This window comes from Gorilla gorilla, chromosome 4 (genome assembly GCF_029281585.2).
Source record: "Gorilla gorilla gorilla isolate KB3781 chromosome 4, NHGRI_mGorGor1-v2.1_pri, whole genome shotgun sequence".
Taxonomy (NCBI): Eukaryota; Metazoa; Chordata; class Mammalia; order Primates; family Hominidae; genus Gorilla; species Gorilla gorilla.
Window position 1 is genome coordinate 191,429,106 of NC_073228.2, and position 26,395 is coordinate 191,455,500.

Below are 26,395 nucleotides of genomic sequence, written 5' to 3' on the forward strand. Positions count from 1 at the left end.
ATAGCGGTGTAGATATTTCCATGTTCAAACAGATAGCGGTGTAGATATTTCCATGTTCATACAGATAGAGGTGTAGATATTTCAATGTTCATACAGAAAGCGATGTAGATATTTCCATGTTTATACAGATAGCGGTGAAGATGTATGTATGTTTACACAGATAGCGGTGTAGATATTTCCATGTTCATCCAGATGGCTGTGTAGATATATCCATGTTCATACTGGTAGCGGTGTAGATATTTCCATGTTCATACAGATAGCGGTGTAGCTATTTCCATGTTCATACAGATAGCGGTGTAGATATTTCCATGTTTATACTGATAGCGGTGAAGATGTATGCATGTTTACACAGATAGCGGTGTAGATATTTCCATGTTCATACAGATAGCGGTGTAGATATTTCCATGTTCATACAGATAGCGGTGCTGATATTTCCATGTTTATACAGGTAGCGGTGTAGATATTTCCATGTTTATACAGATAGCGGTGTAGATATTTCCATGTTCATACAGATAGCGGTGTAGATATTTCCATGTTCATACAGATAGCTGTGCTGATATTTCCATGTTTATACAGGTAGTGGTGTAGATATTTCCATGTTTTACAGATAGCGGTGTAGATATTTCCATGTTTATACAGATAGTGATGTAGATATTTCCATGTTTATACAGATAGCGGTGTAGATATCTCCATCTTAATACAGATGGCAGTGTAGATATTTATATGTTCATACAGATGGCGGTGCAGATATTTCCATGTTCATACAGATGGCGCTGTGGATATTTCCATGTTCATACAGATAGCGGTGTAGTTATTTCCATGTGTAAAGAGATAGCTGTGTAGATATTTCCATGTATATGCAGATAGCAGTGTAGATATTTCCATGTTCATACAGATAGCGGTGTAGATATTTCCATGTTTATACAGATAGCGGTGAAGATATATGCAGGTTTACACAGATAGCCGTGTAGATATTTCCATGTTCATACAGATAGCGGTGTTGATATTTCCATGTTCGTACAGATAGCGGTGTAGATATTTCCATGTTCATACAGAGAGCGGTGCTGATATTTCCATGTTTATACAGGTAGCGGTGTAGATATTTCTATGTTTATACAGATAGCGGTGTAGATATTTCTATGTTTATACAGATAGCGGTGTAGATATTTCCAGGTTTATACAGATAGCGGTGTAGATATCTCCATCTTAACACAGATGGCGGTGTAGATATTTATATGTTCATACAGATGGAGATGCAGATATTTCCATGTTCATACAGTTGGCGGTGTAGATATTTCCATGTTTATAGAGATAGCGGTGTAGTTATTTCCATGTGTAAAGAGATAGCTTTGTAGATATTTCCATGAATATGCAGATAGCTCTGTAGATATTTCCATTTTCATGCAGAAAGCGGTGTAGATATTTCCATGTTCAAACAAATAGCGGTGTAGATATTTCCATGTTTATACAGATAGCGGTGAAGATGTATGCATGTTTACACAGATAGCGGTGTATAAATTTCCATTTTCATACAGATAGCTGTGTAGATACTTCCATGTTCATCAAGATGGCTCTGTAGATATATCCATGTTCATACAGATGGCGGTGAGGATATTTCCAGGTTCATACAGATAGCGGTGTAGATATTTCCATGTTCATACAGATAGCGGTGTAGATATTTCCATGTTCATACAGATAGCGGTGTAGCTATTTCCATGTTCATACAGATAGCGGTGTAGATAGTTCCATGTTCATCCAGATGGCTGTGTAGATATATCCATGTTCATACAGATAGCGGTGAAGATATTTCCATGTTCATACAGATAGCGGTGTAGATATTTCCATGTTCATACAGATAGCGGTGTAGATATTTCCATGTTCATACAGATAGCGGTGTAGCTATTTCCATGTTCATACAGATAGCGGTGTAGATATTTCCATGTTCATCCAGAAGGCTGTGTAGATATATCCATGTTCATACAGATGGCGGTGAAGGTATTTCCATGTTCATACAGATAGCGGTGTAGTTATTTCCATGTGTAAAGAGATAGCTGTGTAGATATTTCCATGTATATGCAGATAGCTGTGTAGATATTTCCATTTTCATGCAGATAGCGGTGTAGATATTTCCATGTTCAAACAGAGAGCGGTGTAGATATTTCCATGTTCATACAGATAGCGGTGTAGATATTTCCATGTTCATACAGATAGCGGTGTAGATATTTCCATGTTTTTACAGATAGCCGTGAAGATGTATGCATGTTTACACAGATAGCGGTTTAGATATTTCCATGTTCATCCAGATGGCTGTGTAGATATATCCATGTTCACACAGATAGCGGTGTAGATATTTCCATGTTCATACAGATAGCGGTGTAGATATTTCCATGTTCATACAGATAGCGGTTTAGCTATTTCCATGTTCATACAGATAGCAGTGTAGATATTTCCATGTTCATACAGATAGCGGTGTAGATATTTCCATTCTCTTACAGAGAGCGGTGCTGATATTTCCATGTTTATACAGGCAGCGGTGTAGATATTTCCATGTTTATACAGATAGCGGTTTAGACATTTCCTTCTTAATACAGATGGCGGTGTAGATATTTATATGTTCATACAGATGGCGGTGCAGATATTTCCATGTTCATACAGATGGCGCTGGAGATATTTCCATGTTTATAGATATAGCGGTGTAGTTATTTCCATGTGTAAAGAGATAGCTGTGTAGATATTTCCATGAATATACAGATAGCTTTGTAGATATTTCCATTTTCATGCAGATAGCGGTGTAGATATTTACATGTTGAAACAGATAGCGGTGTAGATATTTCCATGTTCATTCAGATAGCTTTGTAGATATTTCCATGTTCATACAGATAGCGGTGTAGATATTTCCATGTTCATACAGAGAACGGTGTAGATATTTCCATGTTCATACAGATAGCAGTGTAGATATTTCCATGTTAATTCAGATAGCGGTGTAGATATCTCCATATTAATACACATGTCGGTGTAGATATTTATATGTTCATACAGATGGCAGTGTTGATGTTTCCATGTTTATACAGATAGCAGTGTAGATATCTCCATCTTAATACACATGGCGGTGTAGATATTTATATGTTCATACAGATGACGGGGCAGATATTTCCATGTTCATACAGATGGCGGTGTAGATATTTCCATGTTCATACAGATAGCGGTGTAGTTATTTCCATGTGTAAAGAGATAGCTGTGTAGATATTTAAATGTATATGCAGATATCAGTGTAGATATTTCCATTTTCAAGCAGATAGCGGTGTAGATATTTCCATGTTCAAACAGATAGCGGTGTAGATATTTCCATGTTCATACAGATAGCGGTGTAGATATTTCCATGTTCATACAGATAGCGGTGTAGATATTTCCATGTTTATACAGATAGTGGTGTAGATGTATGCATGTTTACACAGATAGCGGTGTAGATATTTCCATGTTCATCCAGATGGCTGTGTAGATATATCCATGTTCATACAGATAGCGGTGTAGATCTTTCCATGTTCATACAGATAGCGGTGTAGCTATTTCCATGTTCATACAGATAGCGGTGTAGATATTTCCATGTTTATACTGATAGCGGTGAAGATGTATGCATGTTTACACAGATAGCGGTGTAGTTATTTCCATGTTCATACAGATAGTGGTGTAGATATTTCCATGTTCATCCAGATGGCTGTGTAGATATATCCATGTTCATACAGATAGTGGTGTAGATATTTCCATGTTCATACAGATAGCGGTGCTGATATTTCCATGTTTATACAGGCAACAGTGTAGCTATTTCCATGTTCCTACAGATAGCGGTGTAGATATTTCCATGTTCATACAGATAGCGGTGCGGATATTTCCATGTTTATACAGGCCGCGGTGTAGATATTTCCATGTTTATACAGATAGCGGTTTAGATATTTCCATCTTAGTACAGATGGCGGTGTAGATATTTATATGTTCCGATAGATGGCGGTGTAGTTATTAACATGTTTATACAGATATCAGTGTAGATATGTCCATCTTAATGCAGATGGCGGTGTAGATATTTATATGTTCATACAGATGGCGGTGAAGATATTTCCATGTTTATAAAGATAGTCGTGAAGATGTACGCATGTTTACACAGATAGAGGTGTAGATATTTCCATGTTCATCCAGATTGCTGTGTAGATATATCCATGTTCATACAGATAGCGTTGTAGATATTTCCATGTTCATACAGATAGCGGTGTAGATATTTCCATGTTCATCCAGATTGCTGTGTAGATATATCCATGTTCATACAGATAGCGGTGTAGATATTTCCATGTTCATACAGATAGCGGTGTAGCTATTCCCATTTTCATACAGATAAGGGTGTAGCTATTTCCATGTTCATACATATAGCAGTGTAGATATTTCCATGTTCATACAGATAGCGGTGTAGATATTACCAGTTTCATACAGAGAGCGGTGCTGATATTTCCATGTTTATACAGGTAACGGTGTAGATATTTCCATGTTTATACAGATAGCGGTTTAGATATTTCCTTCTTAATACTGATGGCGGTGTAGATATTTATATGTTCATACAGATGGCGGTGCAGATATTTCCATGTTCATACAGATGGTGGTGTAGATATTTCCATGTTTATAGATATAGCGGTGTAGTTATTTCCATGTGTAAAGAGATAGCTGTGTAGATATTTCCAAGTATATGCAGATAGCTTTGTAGATATTTCCATTTTCATGCAGATAGCGGTGTAGATATGTACATGTTCAAACAGATAGCGGTGTAGATATTTCCATGTTCATTCAGACAGCTTTGTAGATATTTCCATGTTCATACAGATAGCGGTGTAGATATTTCCATGTTCATACAGATAGCGGTGTAGATAGTTCAAGGTTCATTCAGATAGCGGTGCTGAAATTTCCATGTTTATACAGGTAGCGGTGTAGATATTTCCATGTTTATACAGATAGCGGTGTAGATATTTCCATGTTTATACAGATAGCGGTGTAGACATTTCCATGTTTATTCAGATAGCGGTGTAGATATCTCCATCTTCATACAGATGGAGGTGTAGATATTTATATGTTCATAAAGATGGCGGTGCAGTTATTTCCATGTTCATACAGATGGCGGTGTAGATATTTCCATGTTCATACAGATAGCGGTGTAGTTATTTCCATGTGTAAAGAGATAGCTGTTTAGATATTTCCATCTATATGCAGATAGCTGTGTAGATATTTCCATTTTCATGCAGATAGCGGTGTATATATTTCCATCTTCAAACAGATAGCGGTGTAGATATTTCCATGTTCATACAGATAGTGGTGTAGATATTTCCATGTTTATACAGATAGCGGTGAAGATGTATGCATGTTTACACAGATAGCGATGTGGATATTTCCTTGTTCATCCAGAGGGCTGTGTAGTTATATCCATGTTCATACAGATAGCGGTGTAGATATTTCCATGTTCATACAGATAGCGGTGTAGATATTTCCATGTTCATACAGATAGCGGTGCTGATATTTCCATGTTTATACAGGTAGCGGTGTAGTTATTTCCATGTTTATACAGATAGCGGTGTAGATATTTCCGTGTTTATACAGATAGCGGTGTAGATATTTCCATGTTTATACAGATAGCGATGTTGATATCTCCATCTTAATACAGATGGCGGTGTAGATATTTATATGTTCATACAGATGGCGGTGCAGATATTTCCATGTTCATACAGATGGTGGTGTAGATATTTCCATGTTCATACAGATAGCGGTGTAGTAATTTCCATGTGTAAAGAGATAGCTGTGTAGATATTTCCATGTATATGCAGATAGCAGTGTAGATATATCCATTTTCATGCAGATAGCGGTGTAGATATTTCCATGTTCAAATAGATAGCGGTGAAGATATTTCCATGTTCATACAGATAGTGGTGCAGATATTTCCATGTTCATACAGATAGCGGTGTAGATATTTCCATGTTTATACAGATAGCGGTGTAGATATCTCCATCTTAATGCAGATGGCGGTGTAGATATTTATATGTTCATACAGATGGCCGTGCAGATATTTCCATGTTCATACAGATGGCGGTGTAGATATTTCCATGTTCATACAGATAGTGGTGTAGTTATTTCCATGTGTAAAGAGATAGCTGTGTAGATATTTAAATGTATATGCAGATAGCAGTGCAGATATTTCCATTTTCATGCACATAGCGGTGTAGATATTTCCATGTTCAAACAGATAGCGGTGTAGATATTTCCATGTTCATACAGATAGCGGTGTAGATATTTCCATGTTCATACAGATAGCGGTGTAGATATTTCCATGTTTATACAGATAGCGGTGGAGATGTATGCATGTTTACACAGATAGCAGTGTAGATATTTCCATGTTCATCCAGATGGCTGTGTAGATATATCCATGTTCATACGGATAGCAGTGTAGATATTTCTATGTTCATACAGATAGCGGTGTAGCTATTTCCATCTTCATACAGACAGCGGTGTAGATATTTCCATGTTTATACTGATAGCGGTGAAGATGTATGCATGTTTACACAGATAGCGGTTTAGATATTTCCATGTTCATACAGATAGTGGTGTAGATATTTCCATGTTCATCCAGATGGCTGTGTAGATATATCCATGTTTCTACAGATAGCGGTGTAGAAATTTCCCTGTTCATACAGATAGCGGTGCTGATATTTCCATGTTTATACAGGCAGCGGTGTAGCTATTTCCATGTTCCTACAGATAGTGGTGTAGATATTTCCATGTTCATACAGATATCGGTGCTGATATTTCCATGTTTATACAGGCAGCGGTGTAGATATTTCCACGTTTATACAGATAGCGGTTTAGATATTTCCTTCTTAGTACAGATGGCGGTGTAGACATTTATTTGTTCAGACAGATGGCGGTGTAGATATTTCCATGTTTATACAGATAGCAGTGTAGACATCTCCATCTTAATACAGATGGCGGTGTAGATATTTATATGTTCATACAGATGGCGGTGCAGATATTTCCATGTTCATACAGATGGCGGTGTAGATATTTCCATGTTCATACAGATAGTGGTGTAGTTATTTCCATGTGTAAAGAGATAGCTGTGTAGATATTTAAATGTATATGCAGATAGCAGTGTAGATATTTCCATTTTCATGCAGATAGCGGTGTAGATATTTCCATGTCCTAACAGATAGCGGTGTAGGTATTTCCATGTTCATACAGATAGCGGTGTAGATATTTCCATGTTCATACCGATTGTGGTGCAGATATTTCCATGTTTATACAGATAGTGGTGAAGATTTATGCATGTTTACACAGATAGAGGTATAGATATTTCCATGTTCATCCAGATGGCTGTGTAGATATATCCATGTTCATACAGATAGCGGTGTAGATATTTCCATGTTCATACAGATAGCGGTGTAGATATTTCCATGTTCATCCAGATGGCTGTGTAGATATATCTATGTTCATACAGATAGCGGTGTAGATATTTCCATGTTCATAGAGATAGCGGTGCAGCTATTTCCATTTTCATACAGATAACGGTGTAGCTATTTCCATGTTCATACATATAGCAGTGTAGATATTTCCATGTTCATACAGATAGCGGTGTAGATATTTCCATTTTCATACAGAGAGCGGTGCTGATATTTCCATGTTTACACAGGCAGCGGTGTAGATATTTCCATGTTTATACAGATAGCGGTTTAGATATTTCCTTCTTAATACAGATGGCGGTGTAGATATTTATATGTTCATACAGATGGCGGTGCAGATATTTCCATGTTCATACAGATAGCTTTGTAGATATTTCCATGTTCCTACAGATAGCGGTGTAGATATTTCCATGTTCATACAGATAGCGGTGTAGATATTTCCAGGTTCATACAGATAGCGGTGCTGATATTTCCATGTTTATACTGGTAGCAGTGTAGATATTTCCGTGTTTATACAGATAGCGGTGTAGATATTTCCACGTTTATACAGATAGCGGTGTAGATATTTCCAAGTTTATTCAGATAGCAGTGTAGATATCTCCATCTTAATACAGATGGCGGTGTAGATATTTATATGTTCATACAGATGGCGGTGCAGATATTTCCATGTTCATACAGATGGCGGTGTAGATATTTCCTTGTTCATACAGATAGCGGTGTAGTTATTTCCATGTGTAAAGAGATAGCTGTGTAGATATTTCCATTTTCATGCAGATAGCGGTGTATATATTTCCATCTTCAAACAGATAGCGGTGTAGATATTTCCATGTTCATACAGATAGCGGTGTAGATATTTCCATGTTTATACAGATAGCGGTGAAGATGTATGCATGTTTACACAGATAGCTTTGTGGATATTTCCATGTTCATCCAGAGCGCTGTGTAGATATATCCATGTTCATACAGATAGCGGTGTAGATATTTTCATGTTCATACAGATAGCGGTGTAGATATTTCCATGTTCATACAGATAGCGGTGCTTATATTTCCATGTTTATACAGGTAGCGGTGTAGATATTTCCATGTTTATACAGATAGCAGTGTAGATATTTCCATGTTTATACAGATAGCGGTGTAGATATTTCCATGTTTATACAGACAGCGGTGTAGATATCTCCATCTTAATACAGATGGTGGTGTGGATATTTATATGTTCATACTGATGGCGGTGCAGATATTTCCATGTTCATACAGATGGCGGTGTAGTTATTTCCATGTGTAAAGAGATAGCTGTGTAGATATTTCCATGTATATGCAGATAGCAGTGTAGATATTTCCATTTTCATACAGATAGCGGTGTAGATATTTCCATGTTCAGATAGCGGTGTAGATATTTCTATGTTCATACAAATAGCGGTGCAGATATTTCCATGTTCATACCGATAGCGGTGTAGATATTTCCATGTCTATACAGATAGCGGTGAAGATGTATGCATGTTTACACAGTTAGCGGTGTAGATATTTCCATGTTCATCCAGATGGCTGTGTAGATATATCCATGTTCATACAGATAGCGGTGTAGATATTTCCATGTTCATACAGATAGCGGTGTAGTTATTTCCATGTTCATACAGATAGCGGTGCTTATATTTCCATGTTTATACAGGTAGCGGTGTAGATATTTCCATGTTTATACAGATAGCGGTGTAGATATTTCCTTGTTTATACAGATAGCGGTGTAGATATTTCCATGTTTATACAGATAGCGGTGTAGATATCTCCATTTTAATACAGATGGTGGTGTAGATATTTATATGTTCATACTGATGGCGGTGCAGATATTTCCATGTTCATACAGATGACGGTGTAGATATTTCCATGTGTAAAGAGATAGCTGTGTAGATATTTCCATGTATATGCAGATAGCATTGTAGATATTTCCATTTTCATGCAGATAGCGGTGTAGATATTTCCATGTTCAGATAGCGGTGTAGATATTTCCATGTTCATACAGATAGCGGTGGAGATATTTCCATGTTCATACAGATAGCGGTGTAGATATTTCCATGTTCAAACAGATAGCGGTGTAGATATTTCCATGTTCATACAGATAGCGGTGTAGATACTTCCATGTACATACAGATAGAGGGGCTGATATTTCCATGTTCATACAGATAGCGGTGTAGATATTTCCATGTTTATACTGATAGCGGTGAAGATGTATGCATGTTTACACAGATAGCGGTGTAGATATTTCCATGTTCATACAGATAGTGGTGTAGATATTTCCATGTTCATCCAGATGGCTGTGTAGATATATCCATGTTCATACAGACAGCAGTGTAGATATTTCTATGTTCATACAGATAGCGGTGTAGCTATTTCCATGTTCATACAGATAGGGGTGTAGATATTTCCATGTTTATACTGATAGCGGTGAAGATGTATGCATGTTTACACAGATAGCGGTTTAGATATTTCCATGTTCATACATATAGTGGTGTAGATATTTCCATGTTCATCCAGATGGCTGTGTAGATATATCCATGTTCATACAGATAGTGGTGTAGATATTTCCCTGTTCATACAGATAGCGGTGCTGATATTTCCATGTTTATACAGGCAGCGGTGTAGCTATTTCCATGTTCCTACAGATAGCGGTGTAGATATTTCCATGTTCATACAGATAGCGGTGCTGATATTTCCATGTTTATACAGGCAGCGGTGTAGATATTTCCACGTTTATACAGATATCGGTTTAGATATTTCCTTCTTAGTACAGATGGCGGTGTAGATATTTATATGTTCAGGCAGATGGCGGTGTAGATATTTCCATGTTTATACAGATAGCAGTGTAGATATCTCCATCTTTATACAGATGGCGGTGTAGATATTTATATGTTCATACAGATGGCGGTGCAGATATTTCCATGTTCATACAGATGGCGGTGTAGATATGTCCATGGTCACACAGATAGTGGTGTAGTTATTTCCATGTGTAAAGAGATAGCTGTGTAGATATTTAAATGTATATGCAGATAGCAGTGTAGATATTTCCATTTTCATGAAGATAGCCGTGTAGATATTTCCATGTCCAAACAGATAGCGGTGTAGGTATTTCCATGTTCATACAGATAGCGGTGTAGATATTTCCATGTTCATACCGATAGCGGTGAAGATATTTCCATGTTTATACAGATAGTGGTGAAGATGTATGCATGTTTACACAGATAGAGGTGTAGATATTTCCATGTTCATCCAGATGGCTGTGTAGATATATCCATGTTCATACAGATAGCGGTGTAGATATTTCCATGTTCATACAGATAGCGGTGTAGATATTTCCATGTTCATCCAGATGGCTGTGTAGATATATCCATGTTCATACAGATATCGGTGTAGATATTTCCATGTTCATACAGATAGCGGTGTAGATATTTCCATTTTCATACAGAGAGCGGTGCTGATATTTCCGTGTTTATACAGATAGCGGTGTAGATATTTCCATGTTTATACAGATAGCGGTGTAGATATTTCCATGTTTATTCAGATAGCAGTGTAGATATCTCCATCTTAATACAGATGGCGGTGTAGATATTTATATGTTCATACAGATGGCGGTGCAGATATTTCCATGTTCATACAGATGGCGGTGTAGATATTTCCATGTTCATACAGATAGCGTTGTAGTTATTTCCATGTGTAAAGAGATAGCTGTGTAGATATTTCCATCTATATGCAGATAGCTGTGTAGATATTTCCATTTTCATGCAGATAGCGGTGTATATATTTCCATCTTCAAACAGATAGCGGTGTAGATATTTCCATGTTCATACAGATAGCGGTGTAGATATTTCCATGTTTATACAGATAGCGGTGAAGATGTATGCATGTTTACACTGATAGCGGTGTGGATATTTCCATGTTCATCCAGAGGGCTGTGTAGGTATATCCATGTTAATACAAATAGCGGTATAGATATTTCCATGTTCATACAGATAGCGGTGTAGATATTTCCATGTTCATACAGATGGCTGTGTAGACATATCCATGTTCATACAGATAGCGGTGTAGATATTTCCATGTTCATACAGATAGCGGTGTAGATATTTCCATGTTCATACAGATAGCGGTGTAGATATTTCCATGTTCATACAGATAGCGGTGTAGATATTTCCATGTTCATACCGATAGCGGTGTAGATATTTCCATGTTCATACAGATAGCGGTGTAGATATTTCCATGTTCATACAGATAGCGGTGTAGATATTTCCATGTTTATACAGATAGCGGTTTAGATATTTCCTTCTTAATACAGATGGCGGTGTAAATACTTATATGTTCATACAGATGGCGGTGTAGATATTTCCATGTTTATACAGACAGCAGTGTAGATATCTCCATCTTAATACAGATGGCGGTGTAGATATTTATATGTTCATACAGATGGCGGTGCAGATATTTCCATGTTCATACAGATGGCGGTGTAGATATTTCCATGTTCATACAGATATCGGTGTAGTTATTTCCACGTGCAAAGAGATAGCTGTGTAGATATTTCCATGTATATGCAGATAGCAGTGTAGATATTTCCATTTTCATGCAGATAGCGGTGTACATATTTCCATGTTCAAACAGACAGCGGTGTAGATATTTCCATGTTCATACAGATAGCGGTGCAGATATTTCCATGTTCATACAGATAGCGGTGTAGATATTTCCATGTTTATACAGTTAGCGGAGAAGATGTATGCATGTTTACACAGATAGCAGTGTAGATATTTCCATGTTCATCCAGATAGCTGTGTAGATATATCCATGTTAATACAGATAGCGGTGTAGATATTTCCATGTTCATACAGATAGCGGTGTAGTTATTTCCATGTTCATACAGATAGCGGTGTAGATATTTCCATGTTTATACTGATAGTGGTGAAGATGTATGCATGTTTACACAGATAGCGGTGTAGATATTTCCATGTTCATCCAGATGGCTGTGTAGATATATCCATGTTCATACAGATTGCGGTGTAGATATTTCCATGTTCATACAGATAGTGGTGCTGATATTTCTATGTTTATAGATATAGCTGTGTAGTTATTTCCATGTGTAAAGAGATAGCTGTGTAGATATTTCCATGTATATGCAGATAGCTTTTAGATATTTCCATTTTCATGCAGATAGCGGTGTAGATATTTACATGTTCAAACAGATAGCGGTGTAGATATTTCCATGTTCATTCAGATAGCATTGTAGATATTTCCATGTTCATACAGATAGCGGTGTAGATATTTCCATGTTCATACAGATAGCTGTGTAGATATTTCCAGGTTCATACAGATAGCGGTGCTCATATTTCCATGTTTATACTGGTAGCGGTGTAGATATTTCCGAGTTTATACAGATAGCGGTGTAGATATTTCCATGTTTATACAGATAGCGGTGTAGATATTTCCATGTATATTCAGATAGCGGTGTAGATATCTCCATCTTAATACAGATGGCGGTGTAGATATTTATATGTTCATACAGATGGCGGTGCAGATATTTCCATGTTCATACAGATGGCGGTGTAGATATTTCCATGTTCATACAGATAGCGGTGTAGTTATTTCCATGTGTAAAGAGATAGCTGTGTAGATATATCCATCTATATGCAGAGAGCTGTGTAGATATTTCCATTTTCATGCAGATAGCGATGTATATATTTCCATCTTCAAACAGATAGCGGTGTAGATATTTCCATGTTCATACAGATAGCGGTGTAGATATTTCCATGTTTATACAGATAGCGGTGAAGATGTATGCATGTTTACACAGATAGCGGTGTGGATATTTCCATGTTCATCCAGAGGGCTGTGTAGATATATCCATGTTCATACAGATAGCGGTGTAGATATTTCCATGTTCATACAGATAGCGGTGTAGATATTTCCATGTTCATACAGATAGCGGTGCTTATATTTCCATGTTTATACAGGTAGCGGTGTAGATATTTCCATGTTTATACAGATAGCGGTGTAGATATTTCCATGTTTATACAGATAGCAGTGTAGATATTTCCATGTTTATACAGATAGCGGTGTAGATATCTCCATCTTAATACAGATGGTGGTGTAGATATTTATATGTTCATACTGATGGCGGTGCAGATATTTCCATGTTCATACAGATGGCGGTGTAGTTATTTCCATGTGTAAAGAGATAGCTGTGTAGATATTTCCATGTATATGCAGATAGCAGTGTAGATATTTTCATTTTCATGCAGATAGCGGTGTAGATATTTCCATGTTCAGATAGCGGTGTAGATATTTCCATGTACATACAGATAGCGGTGCAGATATTTCCATGTTCATACTGATAGCGGTGTAGATATTTCCATGTTTATACAGATAGCGGTGAAGATGTATGCATGTTTACACAGATAGCGGTGTAGATATTTCCATGTTCAACCAGATGGCTGTGTAGATATATCCATGTTCATACAGATAGCGGTGTAGATATTTCCATGTTCATACAGATAGCGGTGTAGTTATTTCCATGTTCATACAGATATCGGTGTAGATATTTCCATGTTTATACTGATAGCGGTGAAGATGTAAGCATGTTTACACAGATAGCGGTGTAGATATTTCCATGTTCATACAGATAGCGGTGTAGATATTTCCATGTTCATCCAGATGGCTGTGTAGATATATCCATGTTCATACAGATTGCGCTGTAGATATTTCCATGTTCATACAGATAGTGGTGCTGATATTTCCAAGTTTATACAGGCAGAGGTGTAGATATTTCCATGTTTATACAGATAGCGGTTTAGATATTTCCTTCTTAATACAGATGGCGGTGTAGATACTTATATGTTCATACAGATGGCGATGTAGATATTTCCATGTTTATACAGATAGCAGTGTAGATATCTCCATCTTAATACAGATGGCGGTGTAGATATTTATATGTTCATACAGATGGCGGTGCAGATATTTCCATGTTCATACAGATGGCGGTGTAGATATTTCCATGTTCATACAGATATCGGTGTAGTTATTTCCATGTGTAAAGAGATAGCTGTGTAGATATTTCCATGTATATGCAGATAGCAGTGTAGATATTTCCATTTTCATGCAGATAGCGGTGTACATATTTCCATGTTCAAACAGATAGCGGTGTAGATATTTCCATGTTCATACAGATAGCGGTGCAGATATTTCCATGTTCATACAGATAGCGGTGTAGATATTTCCATGTTTATACAGTTAGCGGTGAAGATCTATGCATGTTTACACAGATAGCGGTGTAGATATTTCCATGTTCATCCAGAAGGCTGTGTAGATATATCCATGTTCATACAGATAGCGGTGTAGATATTTCCATGTTCATGCAGATAGCGGTGTAGTTATTTCCACGTTCATACAGATAGCAGTGTAGATATTTCCATGTTTATACTGATAGTGGTGAAGATGTATGCATGTTTACACAGATAGCGGTGTAGATATTTCCATGTTCATACAGATAGCGGTGTAGATATTTCCATTTTCATCCAGATGGCTGTGTAGATATATCCATGTTCATACAGATTGCGGTGTAGATATTTCCATGTTCATACAGATAGCGGTGTAGATATTTCCATGTTCATACAGATAGCGTTGTAGATATCTCCATTTTCATACAGAGAGCGGTGCTGATATTTTCATGTTTATACAGGCAGCGGTGTAGATATTTCCATGTTTATACAGATAGCGGTTTAGATATTTACTTCTTAATACAGATGGCGGTGTAGATATTTATATGTTCATACAGATGGCGGTGCAGATATTTCCATGTTCATACAGATGGTGGTGTAGATATTTCCATGTTTATAGATATAGCGGTGTAGTTATTTCCATGTGTAAAGAGATAGCTGTGTAGATATTTACATGTATATGCAGATAGCTTTGAAGATATTTCCATTTTCATGCAGATAGCGGTGTAGATATTTACATGTTCAAACAGATAGCGGTGTAGATATTTCCATGTTCATTCAGATAGCTTTGTACATATTTCCTTGTTCATACAGATAGCGGTGTAGATATTTCCATGTTCATACAGATAGCGGTGTAGATATTTCCAGGTTCATACAGATAGCGGTGCTGATATTTCCATGTTTATACTGGTAGCGGTGTAGATATTTCCATGTTTATACAGATAGCGGTGTAGATATTTCCATGTTTATACAGATAGCGGTGTAGACATTTCCATGTTTATTCAGATAGCGGTGTAGATATCTCCATCTTCATACAGATGGCGGTGTAGATATTTCCATGTTCATACAGATAGCGGTGTAGTTATTTCCATGTGTAAAGAGATAGCTGTGTAGATATTTCCATCTATATGCAGAGAGCTGTGTAGATATTTCCATTTTCATGCAGATAGCGATGTATATATTTCCATCTTCAAACAGATAGCGGTGTAGATATTTCCATGTTCATACAGATAGCGGTGTAGATATTTCCATGTTTATACAGATAGCGGTGAAGATGTATGCATGTTTACACAGATAGCGGTGTGGATATTTCCATGTTCATCCAGAGGGCTGTGTAGATATATCCATGTTCATACAGATAGCGGTGTAGATATTTCCATGTTCATACAGATAGCGGTGTAGATATTTCCATGTTCATACAGATAGTGGTGCTGATATTTCCATGTTTATATAGGCAGCGATGTAGATATTTGCATGTTTGTACAGATAGCGGTTTAGATATTTCCTTCTTAATACAGATGGCGGTGTAGATACTTATATGTTCATACAGATGGAGGTGTAGATATTTCCATGTTTATACAGATAGCAGTGTAGATATCTCCATCTTAATACAGATGGCGGTGTAGATATTTATATGTTCATACAGATGGCGGTGCAGATATTTCCATGTTCATACAGATGGCGGTGTAGATATTTCCATGTTCATACAGATATCGGTGTAGTTATTTCCATGTGTAAAGAGATAGCTGTGTAGATATTTCCATGTATATGCAGATAGCAGTGTAGCTATTTCCATTTTCATGCAGATAGCAGTGTACATATTTCCATGTTCAAACAGATAGCGGTGTAGATATTTCCATGTTCATACAGATAGCGGTGCAGATATTTCCATGTTCATACAGATAGCGGTGTAGATATTTCCATGTTTATACAGTTAGCGGTGAAGGCCTATGCATGCTTACACAGATAGCGGTGTAGATATTTCCATGTTCATCCAGATGGCTGTGTAGATATATCCATGTTCATACAGATAGCGGTGTAGATATTTCCATGTTCATACAGATAGCGGTGTAGTTATTTCCACGTTCATACAGATAGCAGTGTAGATATTTCCATGTTTATACTGATAGTGGTGAAGATGTATGCATGTTTACAGAGATAGCGGTGTAGATATTTCCATTTTCATACAGATAGCGGTGTAGATATTTCCATGTTCATCCAGATGGCTGTGTAGATATATCCATGTTGATACAGATTTCGGTGTAGATATTTCCATGTTCATACAGATAGTGGTGCTGATATTTCCATGTTTATACAGGCAGCGGTGTAGATATTTCCATGTTTATACAGATAGCGGTTTAGATATTTCCTTCTTAATACAGATGGCGGTGTAGATATTTATATGTTCATACAGATGGTGGTGCAGATATTTCCGTGTTCATACAGATGGCGGTGTAGATATTTCCATGTTCATACAGATAGCGGTGTAGCTATTTCCATGTTCATACAGACAACGGTGTAGCTATTTCCATGTTCAAACAGATAGCAGTGTAGATATTTCCATGTTCATACAGATAGCGGTGTAGATATCTCCATTTTCATACAGAGAGCGGTGCTGATATTACCATGTTTATACAGGCAGCGGTGTAGATATTTCCATGTTTATACAGATAGCGGTTTAGATATTTACTTCTTAATACAGATGGCGGTGTAGATATTTATATGTTCATACAGATGGCGGTGCAGATATTTCCATGTTCATACAGATGGTGGTGTAGATATTTCCATGTTTATAGATATAGCGGTGTAGTTATTTCCATGTGTAAAGAGATAGCTGTGTAGATATTTACATGTATATGCAGATAGCTTTGAAGATATTTCCATTTTCATGCAGATAGCGGTGTAGATATTTACATGTTCAAACAGATAGCGGTGTAGATATTTCCATGTACATTCAGATAGCTTTGTAGATATTTCCTTGTTCATACAGATAGCGGTGTAGATATTTCCATGTTCACACAGATAGCGGTGTAGATATTTCCAGGTTCATACAGATAGCGGTGCTGATATTTCCATGTTTATACAGGTAGCGGTATAGATATTTCCATGTTTATACAGATAGCAGTGTAGATATTTCAATGTTTATACAGATAGCGGTGTAGACATTTCCATGTTTATTCAGATAGCGGTGTAGATATCTCCATCTTCATACAGATGGCGGTGTAGATATTTCCATGTTCATACAGATAGCGGTGTAGTTATTTCCATGTGTAAAGAGATAGCTGTGTAGATATTTCCATGTATATGCAGATAGCAGTGTAGATATTTCCATTTTCATGCAGATAGCGGTGTACATATTTCCATGTTCAAACAGATAGCGGTGTAGATATTTCCATGTTCATACAGATAGCGGTGCAGATATTTCAATGTTCATACAGATAGCGGTGTAGATATTTCCATGTTTATACAGTTAGCGGTGAAGACCTATGCATGCTTACACAGATAGCGGTGTAGATATTTCCATGTTCATCCAGATGGCTGTGTAGATATGTCCATGTTCATACAGATAGCGGTATAGATATTTCCATGTTCATACAGATAGCGGTGTAGTTATTTCCACGTTCATACAGATAGCAGTGTAGATATTTCCATGTTTATACTGATAGTGGTGAAGATGTATGCATGTTTACACAGATAGCGGTGTAGATATTTCCACGTTCATACAGATAGCAGTGTAGATATTTCCATGTTTATACTGATAGTGGTGAAGATGTATGCATGTTTACACAGATAGCGGTGTAGATATTTCCATGTTCATACAGATAGCGGTGTAGATATTTCCATGTTCATCCAGATGGCTGTGTAGATATATCCATGTTCATACAGATTGCGGTGTAGATATTTCCATGTTCATACAGATAGTGGTGCTGATATTTCCATGTTTATACAGGCAGTGGTGTAGATATTTCCATGTTTATACAGATAGCGGTTTAGATATTTCCTTCTTAATACAGATGGCGGTGTAGATATTTATATGTTCATACAGATGGTGGTGCAGATATTTCTGTGTTCATACAGATGGCGGTGTAGATATTTCCATGTTCATACAGATAGCGGTGTAGCTATTTCCATGTTCATACAGACAACGGTGTAGCTATTTCCATGTTCAAACAGATAGCAGTGTAGATATTTCCATGTTAATACAGATAGCGGTGTAGATATCTCCATTTTCATACAGAGAGCGGTGCTGATATTTCCATGTTTATACAGGCAGCGGTGTAGATATTTCCATGTTTATACAGATAGCGGTTTAGATATTTACTTCTTAATACAGATGGCGGTGTAGATATTTATATGTTCATACAGATGGCGGTGCAGATATTTCCATGTTCATACAGATGGTGGTGTAGATATTTCCATGTTTATAGATATAGCGGTGTAGTTATTTCCATGTGTAAAGAGATAGCTGTGTAGATATTTACATGTATATGCAGATAGCTTTGAAGATATTTCCATTTTCATGCAGATAGCGGTGTAGATATTTACATGTTCAAACAGATAGCGGTGTAGATATTTCCATGTTTATACAGATAGCGGTGTAGACATTTCCATGTTTATTCAGATAGCGGTGTAGATATCTCCATCTTCATACTGATGGCGGTGTAGATATTTCCATGTTCATACAGATAGCGGTGTAGTTATTTCCATGTGTAAAGAGATAGCTGTGTAGATATTTCCATCTATATGCAGAGAGCTGTGTAGATATTTCCATTTTCATGCAGATAGCGATGTATATATTTCCATCTTCAAACAGATAGCTGTGTAGATATTTCCATGTTCATACAGATAGCGGTGTAGATATTTCCATGTTTATACAGATAGCGGTGAAGATGTATGCATGTTTACACAGATAGCGGTGTGGATATTTCCATGTTCATCCAGAGGGCTGTGTAGATATATCCATGTTCATACAGATAGCGGTGTAGATATTTCCATGTTCATACAGATAGCGGTGTAGATATTTCCATGTTCATACAGATAGCGGTGCTTATATTTCCATGTTTATACAGGTAGCGGTGTAGATATTTCCATGTTTATACAGATAGCGGTGTACATATTTCCATGTTTATACAGATAGCGGTGTAGATATTTCCATGTTTATACAGACAGCGGTGTAGATATCTATATCTTAATACAGATGGAGGTGTAGATATTTATATGTTCATACTGATGGCGTTGCAGATATTTCCATGTTCATACAGATGGCGGTGTAGTTATTTCCATGTGTAAAGAGACAGCTGTGTAGATATTTCCATGTATATACAGATAGCAGTGTAGATATTTCCATTTTCATGCAGATAGCGGTGTAGATATTTCCATGTTCAGATAGCGGTGTAGATATTTCCATGTTCATACAGATAGCGGTGCAGATATTTCCATGTTCATACCGATGGCGGTGTAGATATTTCCATGTTTATACAGATAGCGGTGAAGATGTATGCATGTTTGCACAGATAGCGGTGTAGATATTTCCATGTTCATACAGATAGCGGTGTAGATATTTCCATGTTCATCCAGATGGCTGTGTAGATATAACCATGTTCATACAGATTGCGGTGTCGATATTTCCATGTTCATACAGATAGTGGTGCTGATATTTCCATGTTTATACAGGCAGCGGTGTAGATATTTCCATGTTTATACAGATAGCGGTTTAGATATTTCCTTCTTAATACAGATGGCGGTGTAAATACTTATATGTTCATATAGATGGCGGTGTAGATATTTCCATGTTTATACAGATAGCAGTGTAGATATCTCCATCTTAATACAGATGGCGGTGTAGATATTTATGTGTTCATACAGATGGCGGTGCAGATATTTCCATGTTCATACAGATGGCAGTGTAGATATTTCCATGTTCATACAGATATCGGTGTAGTTATTTCCATGTGAAAAGAGATAGCTGTGTAGATATTTAAATGTATATGCAGATAGCAGTGTAGATATTTCCATTTTCATGCAGATAGCGGTGTACATATTTCCATGTTCAAACAGATAGCGGTGTAGATATTTCCATGTTCATACAGATAGCGGTGCAGATATTTCCATGTTCATACAGATACCGGTGTAGATATTTCCATGTTTATGCAGTTAGCGGTGAAGATGTATGCATGTTTACACAGATAGCGGTGTAGATATTTCCATGTTCATCCAGATGGCTGTGTAGATATATCCATGTTCATACAGATAGCGGTGTAGATATTTCCATGTTCATACAGATAGCGGTGTAGTTATTTCCACGTTCATACAGATAGCAGTGTAGATATTTCCATGTTTATACTGATAGTGGTGAAGATGTATGCATGTTTACACAGATAGCGGTGTAGATATTTCCATGTTCATACCGATAGCGGTGTAGATATTTCCATGTTCATCCAGATGGCTGTGTAGATATATCCATGTTCATACAGATTGCGGTGTAGATATTTCCATGTTCATACAGATAGTGGTGCTGATATTTCCATGTTTATACAGGCAGCGGTGTAGATATTTCCATGTTTATACAGATAGCGGTTTAGATATTTCCTTCTTAATACAGACGGCGGTGTAGATATTTATATGTTCATACAGATGGCGGTGTAGATATTTCCATGTTTATACAGATAGCAGTGTAGATATCTCCATGTTAATACAGATGGCGGTGTAGATATTTATATGTTCATACAGATGGTGGTGCAGATATTTCCGTGTTCATACAGATGGCGGTGTAGATATTTCCATGTTCATACAGACAGCGGTGTAGCTATTTCCATGTTCATACAGACAACGGTGTAGCTATTTCCATGTTCATACAGATAGCAGTGTAGATATTTCCATGTTCATACAGATAGCGGTGTAGATATCTCCATTTTCATACAGAGAGCGGTGCTGATATTTCCATGTTTTTACAGGCAGCGGTGTAGATATTTCCATGTTTATACAGATAGCGGTTTAGATATTTACTTCTTAATACAGATGGCGGTGCAGATATTTATATGTTCATACAGATGGCGGTGCAGATATTTCCATGTTCATACAGATGGCGGTGTAGATATTTCCATGTTCATACAGATAGCGGTGTAGTTATTTCCATGTGTAAAGAGATAGCTGTGTAGATATTTCCATCTATATGCAGATAGCTGTGTAGATATTTCCATTTTCATGCAGATAGCGATGTATATATTTCCATCTTCAAACAGATAGCGGTGTAGATATTTCCATGTTCATACAGATAGCGGTGTAGATATTTCCATGTTTATACAGATAGCGGTGAAGATATATGCATGTTTACACAGATAGCGGTGTGGATATTTCCATGTTCATCGAGAGGGCTGTGTAGATATATCCATGTTCATACAGATAGCGGTGTAGATATTTCCATGTTCATACAGATAGCGGTGTAGATATTTCCAAGTTCATACAGATAGCGGTGCTTATATTTCCATGTTTATACAGGTAGCGGTGTAGATATTTCCATGTTTATACAGATAGCGGTGTAGATATTTCCATGTTTATAAAGATAGCAGTGTAGATATTTCCATGTTTATACAGATAGCGGTGTAGATATCTCCATCTTAATACAGATGTTGGTGTAGATATTTATATGTTCATACTGATGGCAGTGCAGATATTTCCATGTTCATACAGATGGCGGTGTAGTTATTTCCATGTGTAAAGAGATAGCTGTGTAGATATTTCCATGTATATGCAGATAGCAGTGTAGATATTTCCATTTTCATGCAGATAGCGGTGTAGATATTTCCATGTTCAGAAAGCGGTGTAGATATTTCCATGTACATACAGATAGCGGTGCAGATATTTCCATGTTCATACTGATAGCGGTGTAGATATTTCCATGTTTATACGGATAGCTGTGAAGATGTATGCATGTTTACACAGATAGCGGTGTAGATATTTCCATGTTCAACCAGATGGCTGTGTAGATATATCCATGTTCATACAGATAGCGGTGTAGATATTTCCATGTTCATACAGATAGCGGTGTAGTTATTTCCATGTTCATACAGATAGCGGTGTAGATATTTCCATGTTTATACTGATAGCGGTGAAGATGTAAGCATGTTTACACAGATAGCGGTGTAGATATTTCCATGTTCATACAGATAGCGGTTTAGATAATTCCATGTTCATCCAGATGGCTGTGTAGATATATCCATGTTCATACAGATTGCGTTGGAGATATTTCCATGTTCATACAGATAGTGGTGCTGATATTTCCATGTTTATACAGGCAGCGGTGTAGATATTTCCATGTTTATAGAGATAGCGGTTTAGATATTTCCTTCTTAATACAGATGGCGGTGTAGATACTTATATGTTCATACAGATGGCGGTGTAGATATTTCCATGTTTATACAGATAGCAGTGTAGATATCTCCATCTTAATACAGATGGCGGTGAAGATATTTATATGTTCATACAGATGGCGGTGCAGATATTTCCATGTTCATACAGATGGCGGTGTAGATATTTCCATGTTCATACAGATATCGGTGTAGTTATTTCCATGTGTAAAGAGATAGCTGTGTAGATATTTCCATGTATATGCAGATAGCAGTGTAGATATTTCCATTTTCATGCAGATAGCGGTGTACATATTTCCATGTTCAAACAGATAGCGGTGTAGATATTTCCATGTTCATACAGATAGCGGTGCAGATATTTCCATGTTCATACCGATAGCGGTGTAGATATTTCCATGTTTATACAGATAGCGGTGAAGATGTATGCATGTTTACACAGTTAGCGGTGTAGATATTTCCATGTTCATCCAGATGGCTGTGTAGATATATCCATGTTCATACAGATAGCGGTGTAGATATTTCCATGTTCATACAGATAGCGGTGTAGTTATTTCCATGTTCATACAGATAGCGGTGTAGATATTTCCAGGTTCATTCAGATAGCTTTGTAGATATTTCCTTGTTCATACAGATAGCGGTGTAGATATTTCCATGTTCATACAGATAGCGGTGTAGATATTTCCAGGTTCATACAGATAGCGGTGCTGATATTTCCATGTTTATACAGGTAGCGGTGTAGATATTTCCATGTTTATACAGATAGCAGTGTAGATATTTCCATGTTTATACAGATAGCGGTGTAGACATTTCCATGTTTATTCAGATAGCGGTGTAGATATCTCCATCTTCATAGAGATGGCGGTGTAGATATTTCCATGTTCATACAAATAGCGGTGTAGTTAATTCCATGTGTAAAGAGATAGCTGTGTAGATATTTCCATCTATATGCAGAGAGCTGTGTAGATATTTCCATTTTCATGCAGATAGCGATGTATATATTTCCATCTTCAAACAGATAGCGGTGTAGATATTTCCATGTTCATACAGATAGCGCTGTAGATATTTCGATGTTTATACAGATAGCGGTGAAGTTGTATGCATGTTTACACAGATAGCGGTGTGGATATTTCCATGTTCATCCAGGGGGCTGTGTAGATATATCCATGTTCATACAGATAGCGGTGTAGATATTTCTATGTTCATACAGATAGCGGTGTAGATATTTCCATGTTCATACAGATAGCGGTGCTTATATTTCCCTGTTTATACAGGTAGCGGTGTAGATATTTCCATGTTTATACAGATAGCGGTGTAGATATTTCCATGTTTATACAGATAGCGGTGTAGATATTTCCATGTTTATACAGACAGCGGTGTAGATATCTATATCTTAATACAGATGGTGGTGTAGATATTTATATGTTCATACTGATGGCGGTGCAGATATTTCCATGTTCATACAGATGGCGGTGTAGTTATTTCCATGTGTAAAGAGACAGATGTGTAGATATTTCCATGTATATACAGATAGCAGTGTAGATATTTCCATTTTCATGCAGATAGCGGTGTAGATATTTCCATGTTCAGATAGCGGTGTAGATATTTCCATGTTCATACAGATAGCGGTGCAGATATTTCCATGTTCATACAGATAGCGGTGTAGATATTTCCATGTTTATACAGATAGCGGTGAAGATGTATGCATGTTTACACAGATAGCGGTGTAGATATTTCCATGTTCATCCAGATGGCTGTGTAGATATATCCATGTTCATACAGATAGCGGTGTAGATATTTCCATGTTCATAAAGATAGCGGTGTAGTTATTTCCATGTTCATACAGATAGCGGTGTAGATATTTCCATGTTTATACTGATAGCGGTGAAGATGTATGCATGTTTACACAGATAGCGGTGTAGATATTTCCATGTTCATACAGACAGCTGTGTAGATATTTCCATGTTCATCCAGATGACTGTGTAGATATATCCATGTTCATACAGATTGCGGTGTAGATATTTCCATGTTCATACAGATAGTGGTGCTGATATTTCCTTGTTTATACAGGCAGCGGTGTAGATATTTCCATGTTTATACAGATAGCGGTTTAGATATTTCCTTCTTAATACAGATGGCGGTGTAGATATTTATATGTTCATACAGATGTCGGTGTAGATATTTCCATGTTTATACAGATAGCAGTGTAGATATCTCCATGTTAATACAGATGGCGGTGTAGATATTTATATGTTCATACAGATGGTGGTGCAGATATTTCCGTGTTCATACAGATTGCGGTGTAGATATTTCCATGTTCATACAGATAGCGGTGTAGCTATTTCCATGTTCATACAGACAACGGTGTAGCTATTTCCATGTTCATACAGATAGCAGTGTAGATATTTCCATGTTCATACAGATAGCGGTGTAGATATCTCCATTTTCATACAGAGAGCGGTGCTGAAATTTCCATGTTTATACAGGCAGCGGTGTAGATATTTCCATGTTTATACAGATAGCGGTTTATATATTTACTTCTTAATACAGATGGCGGTGTAGATATTTATATGTTCATACAGATGGCGGTGCAGATATTTCCATGTTCATACAGATGGTGGTGTAGATATTTCCATGTTTATAGATATAGCGGTGTAGTTATTTCCATGTGTAAAGAGATAGCTGTGTAGATATTTACATGTATATGCAGATAGCTTTGAAGATATTTCCATTTTCATGCAGATAGCGGTGTAGATATTTACATGTTCAAACAGATAGCGGTGTAGATATTTCCATGTTCATTCAGATAGCTTTGTAGATATTTCCTTGTTCATACAGATAGCGGTGTAGATATTTCCATGTTCATACAGATAGCGGTGTAGATATTTCCAGGTTCATACAGATAGCGGTGCTGATATTTCCATGTTTATACAGGTAGCGGTGTAGATATTTCCATGTTTATACAGATAGCAGTGTAGATATTTCCATGTTTATACAGATAGCGGTGTAGACATTTCCATGTTTATTCAGATAGCGGTGTAGATATCTCCATCTTCATAGAGATGGCGGTGTAGATATTTCCATGTTCATACAAATAGCGGTGTAGTTAATTCCATGTGTAAAGAGATAGCTGTGTAGATATTTCCATCTATATGCAGAGAGCTGTGTAGATATTTCCATTTTCATGCAGATAGCGATGTACATATTTCCATCTTCAAACAGATAGCGGTGTAGATATTTCCATGTTCATACAGATAGCGGTGTAGATATTTCCATGTTTATACAGATAGCGGTGAAGATGTATGCA